Here is a 14,645-nt window from a genome sequence, read left to right on the forward strand (position 1 = left end):
GTCAAATGAGATTTATCCCAGGGATGCAAGGGTTTTTCAATGTCTGCAAATTAATGAATGTGATACATCACATTAACAAATTGAAGAATAAAAATCATATGATCATCTCAGTAGTTGCAGAACAAGCTTTTGACAAAACTGAACATTCATTTACTATAAAAACTCTCTGGAACATGGGCATAGAGGGAATATACCTCAACATAATAAAGGCTATATATGACAAAGCCACAGATAATATTATACTCAATGGTAAAAAGCTGAAAACTTTTCTCTAAAATCTGGAACAAGACAAGGATGCCCACTCTGATCACTTTTACTCAACATAGTTTTGGAAGTCCTAGTCACAGCAATGAGAATAAAAAGAAATAAAAAATACTAAATTGAAAAGGAAGAAGTAAAACTGGCATTGTTTGCAGATGACATGATAGTATAAATAGAAAATCTAAAGATACCACCAGAAAACTACTAGAGCTCATCAATAAATGGAGTAAAGTTTCAGGATGCAAAATTAATAAACACGAATCTGTTGTATTTCTACACACTAACAAAAAAACTGTGAGAAAGAGGAATTAAGGAAACAATCTCATTTACCATTGCATCAAAAAATAATAAAATATCTAGGAATATCCTTACCTTGTGTTGAAAAATACCTGTACTTGGAAATGTAAGAGCACTGATGAAAGAAATTGAAGATGACACAAACAGATGGAAAGATACATTGTGTTATTGAATTGGAAAAAGTATTAGTAAGATGACCGTACTATCAAAGGCAATCTACAGAGTCAATGCAATCCCTAACAAAGTGTCAATGGTATTTTTCACAGAACTAGAACAAATAATTTTAAAATTTGTATGAAAACATGGAAGACCTTCAAAACCAAAACAATCTTGAGAAGGAAAAATAAAACTGGAAGTATCATGCCCCCTGACTTTCGACTATAAGCTGCAGTAATCAAAACAGTGTGGTACTGGCCCAAAAGCAGAAATAGAAATCAATAGAACAGGATAGAAAGTTCAGAGATAAACTCATTCACCTATAGTCACCTAGTCTATGACAATGATGCAAGAGTACACAATAGAGAAAAGATAGTCTCTTCAAAAAGTGGTGCTGAAAAAATTGAACTCTACCTGTAAATGAATAAAATTAGAAGTTTTTTTTTTTTTAACATTGTATACAAAAATAAACTCAGAATGGATTAAAGACATAAATGTAAAGCCAGACACCATAAAACTCTTACTGGAAAACTTAGGCAGAACACTCTTCTTAACATAAATTGTATTACTATTTTTATATCCATCTTCTTGAGCAAAGGAAATAAAGCAAAAATAAACAAATAGAACCTAATTAAAAGCTTTTGCATAACAATGGAAATCATAGACAAAATGAAAAGACAACCCACAGAAGGGGAGAAAGTATTTGCTAATGATATGACTAATAAAGGGTTAATAGCCAAATATACAAAGAGATCATAAAACAAAATCAAAAGACAAACAGTCTGATTTAAAAAATGGGTAGTAGAACCGATCAGACGTTTTTCCAAAGAGAAAATACAGATGGTCAACAGACTCATGAAAAGATGCTCAGCATAGCATGATTATCAGGGAAATGCAAATCAAAACCACACCTCTCGGAACTGCTATCATTAAAAGAACAAAAATTACAAATTTTGGTGAGGATAAAGGGAGAGTAAAGGGAGCCCTTCTACAGTCTTGGTGGGAATATAAATTGGTACAGCCATTGTGGAAAATGATATGGTATGGCAGTTTCTCAAAAACTAAAAATTTAATTGTCATACGATCCAGGTTCAAAATTGGGAAAGGAGTACATCAAGGCTGTGTGTCATCACACTATTTATTTAACTTATATGCAGGGTTCATTATGCAAAATGCTGGACTGGATGAAGCATAGTTCAGTTCAGTTGCTCAGTCGTTCAGTCACTCTTTGTGACCCCATGGACTGCAGCACGCCAGGTTTCCTTGTCCATCACCAACTCCTGGAGCTTGTTCAAACTCATGTCTTTCGAGTTGGTGATGCCATTCAACCATCTCTTCCTCTGTCGTCCCCTTCTCCTGCTTTCAATCTTTCCCAGCATCAGGGTCTTTTCCAAGGAGTCAAATCTTTGCATCAGGCGGCCAAAGTATTGGAGTTTCAGCACTAATTCAGCATTGAGATGAAGTACAAGCATTGGGATGAAGCACAAGCTGGAATCAAAATTGCTGGGAGAAATATCAATAACCTCAGATAAGCAGATAAAACCACCTTTATGGCAGAAAGCAAAGAGGAACTAAAGAGCCTCTTGATGAAAGTGAAAGTGGAGAGTGAAAAAGCTGGCTTACAACTTAACATTTAAAAGACTAAGATCATGGCATCCAGTTCCACCACTTCATGGCAAGTAGATGGGGAAACAATGGCAACAGTGAGAGACTTTATTCTCTTGGGTTCCAAAATCACTGTAGATAGTGACTGCAGCCATGAAATTAAAAGATGCTTGCTCCTTGGAAGAAAAGCTATGATAAACTCAGACAGCACGTTAAAAAGCAGAGACATTACTTTGCCAACAAAGGTCTGTATAGTTGAAGCTATGGTTTTTCCAGTAGTCATGTATGGATGTGAGAGTTGGACCATAAAGAAAGCTGAGCGCTGAAGAATTGATGCGTTTGAACTGTGATGTTGAAGAAGACTCTTGAGAGTCCCTTTGACTGCAATATAAAACCAGTCTATCCTAAAGGAAAGCAGTCCTGAATATTCATTGGAAGGACTGATGCTGAAGCTGAAGCTCCAATACTTTGGCTACCTGATGCAAACAACTGACTCCTTGGAAAAGACCCTGATGCTGAGAAAGACTGAAGGCAGGAGGAGAACAGGATGACACAGGATGAGATAGTTGGATGGCATCACTGACTCGATGAACGTAAGTTTGAGTAAGCTCTGGGAGTTGGTGATGGACAGGGAAGCCTGGGGTGCTATAGTCCATCGGGTGGCAGAGAGTCAGACACAACTGAGCGACTGAACTGAACTGATGATCCAGCAATTCTACATCTGGGTATATATCTGAAAAAAAAAAATAAAAACACTAGTTTTAAAACACCCATGTACCCCAATTTTCATAGCAGCATATTTACAATTGCCATGTTATGGAAGCAACCGAAATGTCCATCAACAGATGAATGGATAAAGAAGATGTGGTATACCTCTCTCACACACACACACACAAAGTAATGAATACTACTCAGTCATAAAAAATAATGAAAAATTGCCATTTGCAGCAACATGGGTGGACTTGGAGGGCATTATGCCAGGTAAAGTAAGTCAGATTAATGATGACAAATACCGTATAATATCTCATATATATGGAATCTAAAAATACAACACACCAGTTGTATCATACATGCAGATATAGAGGACAAACTAATGGTTACCAGTGGGGAGGGGGAAGGGGAGGGACAATATAGGGGTAGGAAAGTAAGAGATCTATTAGGTTTAAAGTAAGCTACAAGAGTATGTTGTTACAAGCTTTTGCACAGAAAAGGAAACCAAAAAACAGAATGAAAGGCAATCTACAGAATGGGAGAAAATATTTGCAAAGGAGAGATTGACAAGGGCTTAATTTTGAAAATATACAAACAGCTCATAAACCTCAAAAGCAAAAAACAAACAACCCAATCAAAAGATGGTCATAAAACCTCAGTAGACATTTCTCCAAAGAATAAATACAGATGGCCACTAGGCACACAAAAAGATGCTCAATATCACTAATTATTAGAGAAATGCAAATCAAAACTACAATGAGGTACCAACTTATGCTGGTCAGAATGGCCATCTTTAACATCTACAAATAAAAAATGCTGGAGCGGGTATGGAGAAAAGGGAATCTTCTCACACTGCTTTTGGGGATGTAAGTTGGTGTAGCCAATGTGGAAAACAGTATGGAGGTTCCTCAGAAGACTAAAAATAGAATTTATCATATGATCCAGCAATCCCACCCCTGGACATATATCCAGACCAAACCGTAATTCAGAAAGATGCATGCATCTCTATGTTCATAGCAGCACTATACACAACAGCCAAGACATGGAAACAACTTAAATGTCTGTTGACAGATGAATGAATAAAGAAGTTGTGGTATATATGTACAGTGGAATGCTATTTGCAGCATCATGAATCGACCCAGAGATTATCATACTAAATGAAATAAGTCAAAAAGAGAAAAGGCAGATACTATACATGTCACTTATGCTTGGGATTTAAAGCATGACACGAATGAACTATCTATGAGACAGAAACAGAATCAGGGACACAGAGAAGAGACTGGAGGTTACCAAGGTGGGTGGATACGAGAGGGCTGGATTGGAAATTTGGGATTAGCTGGAGAATCCCAGGGACGGGGGAGCCTGGTGGGCTGCAGTCTATGGGGTCGCGCAGAGTTGGACACGACTGAAGCGACTTAGCAGCAGCAGCACCTGGTATATATAGAACGGATAAACAACAAAATCCTGTTGCACGAGGGAACTATGTTCAATATCCTGTGATAAACTGTAATGGAAAAGAATATGAAAAAGAATGTATATATGTATAACTGAATCAATTTACTGTATATAAGTACTTAATACAACATTGTAATTCAACTATACTTCAATAAAAATAAATTTAGAAAAGAGTATATTGTATGACATGGTGAATATAGCAAGTATTTGATTACTACAAATAGAATATAATCTTTAAAAATTGTGCAACACTATATTATACATCTGTTACTTCTATAATATTGTATATCAACTATCCTTGAATTCTTTATCAGCTATCCTTATCAACTCTGACAAACGTAGCAGCATATTAAAAAGCAGAGACATTACTTTGCCAACAAAGGTCCACACAGTCAAAGCTATGGTTTTTGCAGTGGTCATATATGGATATGAGAGTTGAACCATAAAGAAGGCTGAACGCCAAAGAATTTATGCTTTTGAACTGTGGTGTTGGAGAAGACTCTCGAGAGTCCCTTGGACTGCAAGGAGATCAAACCAGTCAATCGTAAAGGAAATCAACGCTGAATATTCATTGGAAGAATTGATGCTGAAGCTGAAGCTCCAATATTTTGTCTGCCTGATGCGAAGAACCGACTCATTGAAAAAGACCTCAATGTTGGGAAAGATTGAAGGCAGAAGGATAAAGGGACAACAGAGGACCAGATGGTTGGATGGCATCCCTGACTCGATGGACATTAGTATGCGCAAGCTCTGGGAGATGGTGAAGGACAGGGAAGCCACAGTCCATGGTGTTGCAAAGAGTTGGATACGACTGAGCTACTAAACAACAACAAATCCTTAAATTAAAAAAAAATTAAACAAAAAGCCAAAAAGTTTTTAAAGTAACAGATAAGGTAGTTGTTTTATTTAAAAAAATCTCTTTTTTATGTAATTTTATTTATTTGTTTACTTTTGGCTGTATTGGGTCTTCTTTGCTGTGTGGGCTTTTCTCTAGTTGTGATGAGCAGGGGTTACTCTCTAGTTGCGGTGCATGGGCTTCTCATTGCAATGGATTCTTCTGTGGAGCATGGGCTATAGGGCACACAAGCTTCAGTAGTTACTTGTGGCACACGGGCTCAATACTTGAGGCTCCCAGGCCCTAGAGCACAGGCTCAATAGTTGTGGCACACAGGCTTGGTTGTTCTGTGGCCTGTGGGTTCTTCCCGGATCAGCAATTGAATCCATGTCTCCAGCATTGTCAGGCAGATATTTTACCACTGAGTCACTAGGGAAGCCCAATGATATCTCTTTTCTATGGTTCAAAATTCAGAAGGGTACACAGGAAAATCCTGCCCCCTGCACTGCAGGTCAACCACCCAATCCTGCCCGTTTCCTGCCTACCCCTTTAGAATGTCTTTATGCAGAGACAATGTATTATTTCATTTTTGTCTAGCTGTGCAAGCCTTTGTGCTTTTGTTTTTCCTTTACTGATACATCTTGGGAAAAGTCTTCTTGAGTGTGAAGAAAGACTCTTATTACTTCCTCTCGTGCTCTTCTTGATTCTTAGCACAGGGTCTTTGGAAGGCAGGGTCAAGGACAGAGGCCCTAACAGCCCTATCACTCACCTGAGACCGTTGCAAGAGCATGACTTTCTTGCTGACAGCCCCTTGGGACATTCTGGGGAAGACTCAAGTCTCTTGAGATGTTGCCCCCACTCTTCCTCATCAGATGAAGCTGAGCATAATAGGGGGAGATGAGGGAGGGAGATAAGGTGGGGAGGTAAGAGTAGTCCAGTCCAACCCCTGACAGGTATTACAGCTTCTGTCCTGCTTGTAGCAGCCCCACTGTGGGGCTGAGAGGCTACCAAAGGGTGCCTGGGCAGGATCTCCTATGACCTCCCACAGACACCAGAGGGAAGAAAGGAGGGAAGACTCCTGTACCTGGCAGGTAAGGAGATAAGTGTAGGGCTGAACAAGACCTGACCCATGCGCTCAAGCCAACGAGTGACTTGCTCCCCTATAAGAACTGCTGAATACACATACCTGTTTTCATTTCTCTAAGGAGAACAATCCAGTTCCTCTGCTGAGCCTGGGCTTTGGGATCAGATGGTCCTTAACTGGGTCCCAACCCCACTCCTAGCAGAGGTGCATCCCTGGGCACATTCCTTGACTTCCCTGGCTGCAGAGTCACATCTGGGATATAATTCTGCAGGTCAGGGCATTGATGGCTCCTGGACAGTGTCTGGTACTGTGTTAGAAGGAGCCCCCAACACACCCTGACTGGGCTGAGAGCATCTTACACCATTAACAGGAAACAGCCCTCCAGCTCCTGTCTCTGGCCCATGATCCTTTCTAGAAGGCACAGAGGTCCCCAGTTTGCCCTTCTCAGAATTCTGGTCGCTCTTTCTATGGCTATCTGATAATTTGGCATAGGAGTATGTTCTCAGGTGACTTCAGGTGGATTGGTCTCCTCTTCCTCTCCCTGGCTCTTGACTCTTAGTATAGAGCTGGGGTGCTGCCAGACTCAGTTGGAGCCACCAGTTCCAGGGAAAAGGAGGCTGTAAGACAGTTCCTTTGAGAAATCTCTAGAATCCACCCCAATGTGCAAGCAGGGGCAGGAAGTGGGATGTGATGACAGGACTGCCTGACACTTTGTCTAGACTTGGATTGCCTGGTCACTGAGAGGGTCAGGGGAGTGGGGGGCTGTTCATGTTGCCCATTCTCTGTCTTGCCATCTCCTCTTTTCCTTTGAAGGACCACAGCTCTCTCTCCTGGTCCAGGTGGTTTAGGTGGAGCCAAACCTGGGGTCCAGTTCTGGCCAGTCAGACCATGGCATTCTCCTGTGTCATGATAAGCTCAGGGGTAGGCACATGACTGGATCAGGGCTTGGCAGAATGGATACAAAAGCACTGTACAATGTTGTGCTGTTCGTAAGAACATCACTTTAAATTCAGTGGTATAGGTAAGATGAAAATAAAAGGTTGGAAAAGGCATATCAAGCAAATATTAATTTTCTAAATGTAGAAGTGGCTACATAAATATCAGATAAAGTAGATTTCAAAGAAAAGAAAATTACTAGAGATAAAAGAGACATTACATAATGAGAAAAGATCAGTCTACCAGGGAGTTTAATAGTCCTAATCCTCCAAAACAGACCCTCAATATGCATGAGGCAAAAACTGGTAAAAGTAAAGGGAGACACAGACAAATCCACAATTATATTTAGAGACCTCAATACCCTTATCTCAGTAATGGATAGAGCCACAAAATAGAAAACTAGCAATGCTTAGAAGAATTGAAGAAAACAGTCTACTAACAGAATCTAATTAACACTTGTAGAACACTCCATCTAGCAACAGCAGAACACACATTCTTATCAAGTGTCCATGTAGCATTCACCAAGATAGACCATATCCTGGGCCATAAAAAGACCCTCAACAAATTTTTAAAAATAGAAATCATGCAGAGTATATTCTCTCTCTATAATGGCATGAAACTAGAAATCAATAAAAGAAAGATAAGAGGAAAACCTCTAGACACTTGGAAATTAGACAACACACTTCTAAGTAATCTATGGGTTGAAGAGGAAGTTTCAAAGGAAAAAATCTAAATATGTGTGATTCAACTCAACGGTGCTGAGAACATACTTTACAGCACTTAAATGCTTATATTAGAAGGAAAGAAAGGTCTCAAATACATAATCTTAAGTTTCTACCTCAAGATATTAAAAAGAAAGGGAAAAATAAGCTAGAAAGAAATAATAAACTGCAGGAAGGAAATAAAGGACTTCCCACGTGGCACTAGTAGTAAAGAACCTGCCTGTCAGTACAGGAGACATAGAGATGTGGGTTTGATCCCTGGGTCAGGAAGATCCCCTGGAGGAGAGCATGGCAATTCACTCCAGTATTCTTGCTTGGAGAATCTCCATGGACAGAGGAGCCTGGTGGGCTACACTCCATAGGGTCACAAAGAGTTGGATAAAACTGAAGTGACTTAGCACTCACCCACAGGAAGGAAATGATAAAAGTAAGAGCAGAAGTTAATGAAATTGGAATTATTTTTAAAATTAGAAAATGTCAATAAAACAGAAAACTGGTTTAAAAATAAATTAAACTGAAAGCATGTAGCAAGAATGGCAAAAATAAAAAGAGAGAAAATTCAAACCATCAATATCAGGAATGAAATAAGGGATATCACTACAGATCTTGCAGCCACTAAAAGGCTAATGAAGGAATACTATGAAGAACCTTGTGCTCATGAGCTCAGCAATTTAGAAGAAATGAATCAACTTCTCAAATACTACAAACTATGAAAACTCAACCAGATTAAATAGATAATAATAGTCTTGTATCTATAAAAGATTGGCTCAGTTGTGTCTGACTCTTTATGACCCTATGGACTATATAGTCCATGGAATTCTCCAGGCCAAAATACCGGAGCAGGTAGCCTTTCCCTTCTCCAGGGGATCTTCCCAACCCAGGGATTGAACCCAGGTCTCCTGCATCATAAGCAGATTCTTTACCAGCTGAAAGGTTACCAGCTTTCCCTTTACCCACAAGGGAAGCCCATCTAGTAAAGATATTTAATTTGAATTAAAAAGCTCCCAGGCTAGAAATTTCCAGCCCCAAATGGTTTCACTGGAGAATTCTACCAAACATTTAAGTAACACCAATTTTACACAGTTTCTTCTGGAAAATAGAAGAGGAGAGAACACTCCTTAACTCATTTTATGAGGCCTTCCAGAAGTGAATGTCTAAGCATTCTCTAGTGCACATACAAGGTATTTGTATGCATGTATGCTAAGTTGCTTCAGTTGTGTCCGATTCTTTGTGACCCTACGGACTGTAGCTGGCCAGGCTCCTCTTTCCATGGGATTCTCCAGGCAAGAATACTGGAGTGTATTGCCATGCCCTCCTCCAGGGGATCTTCCCAACCCAGGGATTGAACCTGGGTCTTTTACCTCTTTGGCATTGGCAGGTGAATCCTTTACCACTACCACCACCTGCATACTCTGGAATAATACTCAGCAATAAAAGGGAGTGAACTATCTTTTCCTTCCTAGTTTTATTGAGATATAATTGACAGGCAGCACTATGTAAGTTCGGTGTGTACAACATGATGCTTCGACTTGCACTTGTTTGTCCCTTCACTCTTTGCTTCACTCTGGCATTTCCATTATGGCTCATTCTGACGTTAAATTAAAATGTAGAACTTTATAACCACTCCATATGTGTAATGCTGAGTCTTTCCCCCTGTTTGAATCCTGGCTGATACAGATGTCCACAGTGTAAGTGATTCCAGAGAAGCAGACCCTTATGGATGAGTTCCCTTTATTGGTTCTGGGTTTCTGGAGCTGGTTCTCTTATCTTCCTAGACTTAAAGGCACTAATAACCCTGCCTCTAGTGGTAAAGAAGACAGTGGAAGTTGTGTCAAGATGTGACCAAAAGTTACTCAGATGATTGCTGTTGGATATTTGTAATCAAACACAGATGGCAAGAGTCTAGGTTGTCACATGTTTGCTATCTTAGAACATTTCCATCAAAATAAGGAGTATAATGGTATTAGGTAGTTGCTTCTAAGTGTGGTAAAGAAAGTGGGGAAAGAAGACAAGCTCAAACTTCAGATTCCCAGCTCAAACTCTACACTGATGACCTGAAGTCTTCTACATCTTTTCTGGAAACTTTAACTCATACAACCACAGGGATGGGATTTCTGTAAATGAAACACAGAATGTCATCTTGTTAATGACTGAATTATAAAGCATATTGAAGCCCCAATTCTGCATGGTGTTTGCTTTTAAATTGAGAGCACTGATTGGGAAGAAATGGGATCCTGAAAGTTGGAAGGAGGATACATGGAAGGATACCAGTGAAAGTGGGGACATTGAACCTCTAAATTCTGCTAAGTCATTTTGACACAGAGAAGTTTATCCTGCCTGAGAAGTTTATCCAAAGAAACCTGTAATATCTTTTTCTCCTGCCATATAGCCTTGCCAAGACATTGCTAATTTCCCTTAGGTCCTACTCTTACCATCCCGCCCCACCCCCCATCACTCCTCTTGGCTTCTAGACATGACATGACTAGACAGAAGCCCCAACAGACCCAAAATATGAGGTACAAATTATGATCCATGAGGAATTGCAACCTCCAAAAAACTGACTTTTTTTACATTAGAAAAAAAAAAGGATTTTTCTAATGTATCAGATCAGATCAGATCAGTCACTCAGTCGTGTCCGACTCTTTGCGATCCCATGAATTGCAGCACACCAGGCCTCCCTGTCCATCACCAACTCCCGGAGTTCACTTAGACTCACGTCCATCGAGTCAGTGATGCCATCCAGCCATCTCATCCTCTGTCATCCCCTTCTCCTCCTGCCCCCAATCCCTCCCAGCATCAGAGTCTTTTCCAATGAGTCAACTCTTCGCATGAGGTGGCCAAAGTACTGGAGTTTCAGCTTTAGCATCATTCCTTCCAAAGAAATCCCAGGGCTGATCTCCTTCAGAATGGACTGGTTGGATCTCCTTGCAGTCCAAGGGACTCTCAGGAGTCTCCTCCAACACCACAGTTCAAAAGCATCAATTCTTCAGCTCTCAGCCTTCTTCACAGTCCAACTCTCACATCCATACATGACCACAGGAAAAACCATAGCCTTGACTAGATGAACCTTTGTTGGCAAAGTAATGTCTCTGCTTTTCAATATGCTATCTAGGTTGGTCATAACTTTCCTTCCAAGGAGTAAGCATCTTTTAATTTCACGGCTGCCGTCACCATCTGTAGTGACTTTGGAGCCCAGAAAAATAAAGTTTGACACTGTTTCCACTGTTTCCCCATCTATTTCCCATGAAGTGATGGGACTGGATGCCATGATCTTCGTTTTCTGAATGTTGAGCTTTAAGCCAACTTTTTCACTCTTCTCTTTCACTTTCATCAAGAGGCTTTTGAGTTCCTCTTCACTTTCTGCCATAAGGGTGGTGTCATCTGCATATCTGAGGTTATTGATATTTCTCCCGGCAATCTTGATTCCAGCTTGTGTTTCTTCCAGTCCAGCGTTTCTCATGATGTACTCTGCACAGAAGTTAAATAAACAGGGTGACAATATACGGCCTTGACAAACTCCTGTTCCTATTTGGAACCAGTCTGTTGTTCCATGTCCAGTTCTAACTGTTGCTTCCTGACCTGCATACAAATTTCTCAAGAGGCAGATCAGGTGGTCTGGTATTCCCATCTCTTGAAGAATTTTCCACAGTTTATTGTGATCCACACAGTCAAAGGCTTTGGCATAGTCAATAAAGCAGAAACAGATGCTTTTCTGGAATTCTCTTGCTTTTTCCATGATCCAGCAGATGTTGGCAATTTGATCTCTGGTTCCTCTGCCTTTTCTAAAACCAGCTTGAACATCAAGAAGTTCACGGTTTACATATTGCTTAAGCCTGGCTTGGAGAATTTTGAGAATTACTTTACTAGCGTGTGAGATGAGTGCAATTGTGTGGTAGTTTGAGCATTCTAATGTATACAGACAGAAATTTAGGGAATGTGTGGGGATGAATATTAAGAGTAATGAGAGATTAATAGCTGAAGAAGCATAAAGTTGGATCAGAAGGAGTTTGTTGATATGGGAGCACTAAGCAGAGATTCTGGATTTAGTGTTGCAACTTGAGGGAACAGAAAGGGCTCTAAAAGTTTTGTTTTATTTCTTGGCTAAAACATTGACCAAGCGGTGGCCCATCATAGACAAAGTTGAGATGCCAGAGCTGTCCTGATTTATCACAGAGAAAAGAAATTGAAGACTTAGGGAAATTGGAACGTTAGGGTGAGTTTGTCATTTGAGATCTGCTCACCACCCTTTCCAGTAGTCATATACAGATATGAGAGTTGGGCCATAAAGAAGCCTGAGCACCAAAGAATTGATGCTTTCAAATTGTGGTGCTGGAGAAGACTGTGGGGGTCCCTTTGACTGCAAGAAGATCAAAGCAGTTAATCTTAAAGGAAATAGACCCCGAATATTCGTTGGAACGACAGATGCTAAAGCTGAAGCTCCTCTACTTTGGCCACCCGATGTGAAGAGCCAGCTCACTGGAAAAGACCCTGATGCTGGGAAATGTTGAAGGTAAAAGGAGAAAAGGGGTGCAAACTTCTGGAGACCTGTCGGGATGCAGCAGAGAGGGGTTCCTGGAAGCCGTGGCTGCGCTCTGTGCCCACTGCTGGGTGTCTTTGTTCTTCCAGGATTAAAGCGGATGCCCACATCCAGGGTTATGTTGGAGAAAATATCAAGTTGAGATGCACCTTCAAGTCATCCTCTTCTATCGCAGACAAACTCACCATAGACTGGACATACCGACCTCCAAGCAGCAGTCGCATGGAATCAATTTTTCATTATAAGTCTTTGCAGTACCCAACCACAGCGGGCACTTTTCGGGATCGGATATCCTGGGTTGGAGATGTATACAAAGGGGATGCATCCATAAGCATAAGCAATCCTACCGTGAAGGACAATGGGACATTCAGCTGTGCTGTGAAAACCACCCCCCCCGGACGTGCACCATAATATTCCGGCGACAGAGCTGACAGTCACAGAACGGGGTTTTGGCACGATGCTGTCCTCTGTGGCCCTTCTTTCCATTCCTGTCTTCATTCCCTCAACTGTAGTGGTTATTCTGCTACGGGTGCGAATGGGAAGGAAGTCTGCAGGGCTGAAGAAGAGGAGCAAGTCTGGCTATAAGAAATCGTCTACTGAGGTTTCAGATGACACTGACCAGGAGGGGGATGACTGCATGGCGAAGCTCTGTGTTCGTTGTGCCGAGTGTGTGGATTCAGACTATGAAGAGAGATATTGATGGAAGTTTGCATGATAGAAGAAGAGTCACCTAACAACAGAAAATGTTCCATTCCACTGACAGCTAAAGCCTCCTAGAGAAGTGGAGCTGGCTTGGACGATAATGGTGGAGAATCCTGGAAGTCATCAGTAAAGACTTTAGGAGTGACTTATTTATTGAAGAAATATTCTTTTTGTATTTATAAACTGTTCAAAAACTCTCAGAAGAGACTCATAACTACCCTTGTTAATAACTTATACTCTAACTGAATGAAGGAATTCTTTTCCTAAGTAGATAACTTTTTGTTTAGTCTTTGCTCTTGAATGTATTACACGTTTTCTTCCAGTTTTTATGAGGGAGAATCCTAGATGTTGGCCACACTGCTGAAACCTATATATATATATATGTATGTATGTATTTAATGAAATGGATCTTAGAGCTTCCTGATGTGCTCCTGGACAAAATGTTTTTTGGGGATATTCTTTGTTTTTTTGCTCCGTGAATATTTTCAGCTGTGAGTTAGCCTACAGCATATACTCATTGGTTTAATTATCTCATTATCAATTGTGTTTGGGAAGCTTGGAGTGTATAACCCCCGTTTTTTAGAGATGGTAGGATGGGGAGTCAGTGGTTTATTTGAGTTTCTAAAGTAGTAAAGTGTCAACAATTTACAATTAAGAAATGCTGAGATGAAGGGGTTCCCTTCTTTTTCTCACTAGGTGCAATTTGTTATTTTACTTTCTTACAGCTGAGCGGTTTATGGTTTCCTTCTTGACCTTTCAGATCAGAGGCAAGAAAAACTGTTCATAGGGTTTTTAGTGGGGATACGCAGAATAACTTTACCAGTTATTTGCAATGAAATCATCTTTTAACCTATGCTGTTCTTAAAAATTTTCTTCTAAAATGCAGAAAATATGAGTGAAAGAAGGTATTTTAAAATCCTTTTTAGCATAATATTTGAGATAAGGAAGTGAGGGTGTACGCAACTTATACTTCCTTCTTCTGTTCTCTTGATACTTTCTATCAACTTCCTCCATTCTACTGCACCACATTATTTCAAATATTAATTTACATGGGATTTTCTATAAGCCATTAAGAAACATGTATGACATATCAGGAAGGGTTGACTGTCTAGTCCTCTGTAATAGAGAGACAAAAAATGTCTCTCATAATTTGATTTTTTTTTAACAGGATAGCCCCTTTCTGTGATTCTTTGCTAGGTGGCTCAAGAGGTTTCCATATTATAGCACAATGCACTATATGCTGTACAAAAATCACTTTTATATTTTTTTGCCAAGATCTATTTTTTAAAATTTAGGTTATTCCGTCTTATAGATTTGGCCTGGCCTTTTATGTTAATCTAGTCT

The 14,645-nt window shown here is 40.2% G+C and overlaps 1 pseudogene; it reads left to right on the forward strand.

The window, feature by feature from the left end:
• The first annotated feature begins 12,590 nt into the window (after window positions 1-12,590).
• On the forward strand, window positions 12,591-13,687 carry LOC109562719 (myelin protein zero-like protein 3; annotated as a pseudogene).
• Window positions 13,688-14,645: the final 958 nt, after the last annotated feature.

This window comes from Bos indicus, chromosome 8 (genome assembly GCF_029378745.1).
Source record: "Bos indicus isolate NIAB-ARS_2022 breed Sahiwal x Tharparkar chromosome 8, NIAB-ARS_B.indTharparkar_mat_pri_1.0, whole genome shotgun sequence".
NCBI lineage: Eukaryota > Metazoa > Chordata > Mammalia > Artiodactyla > Bovidae > Bos > Bos indicus.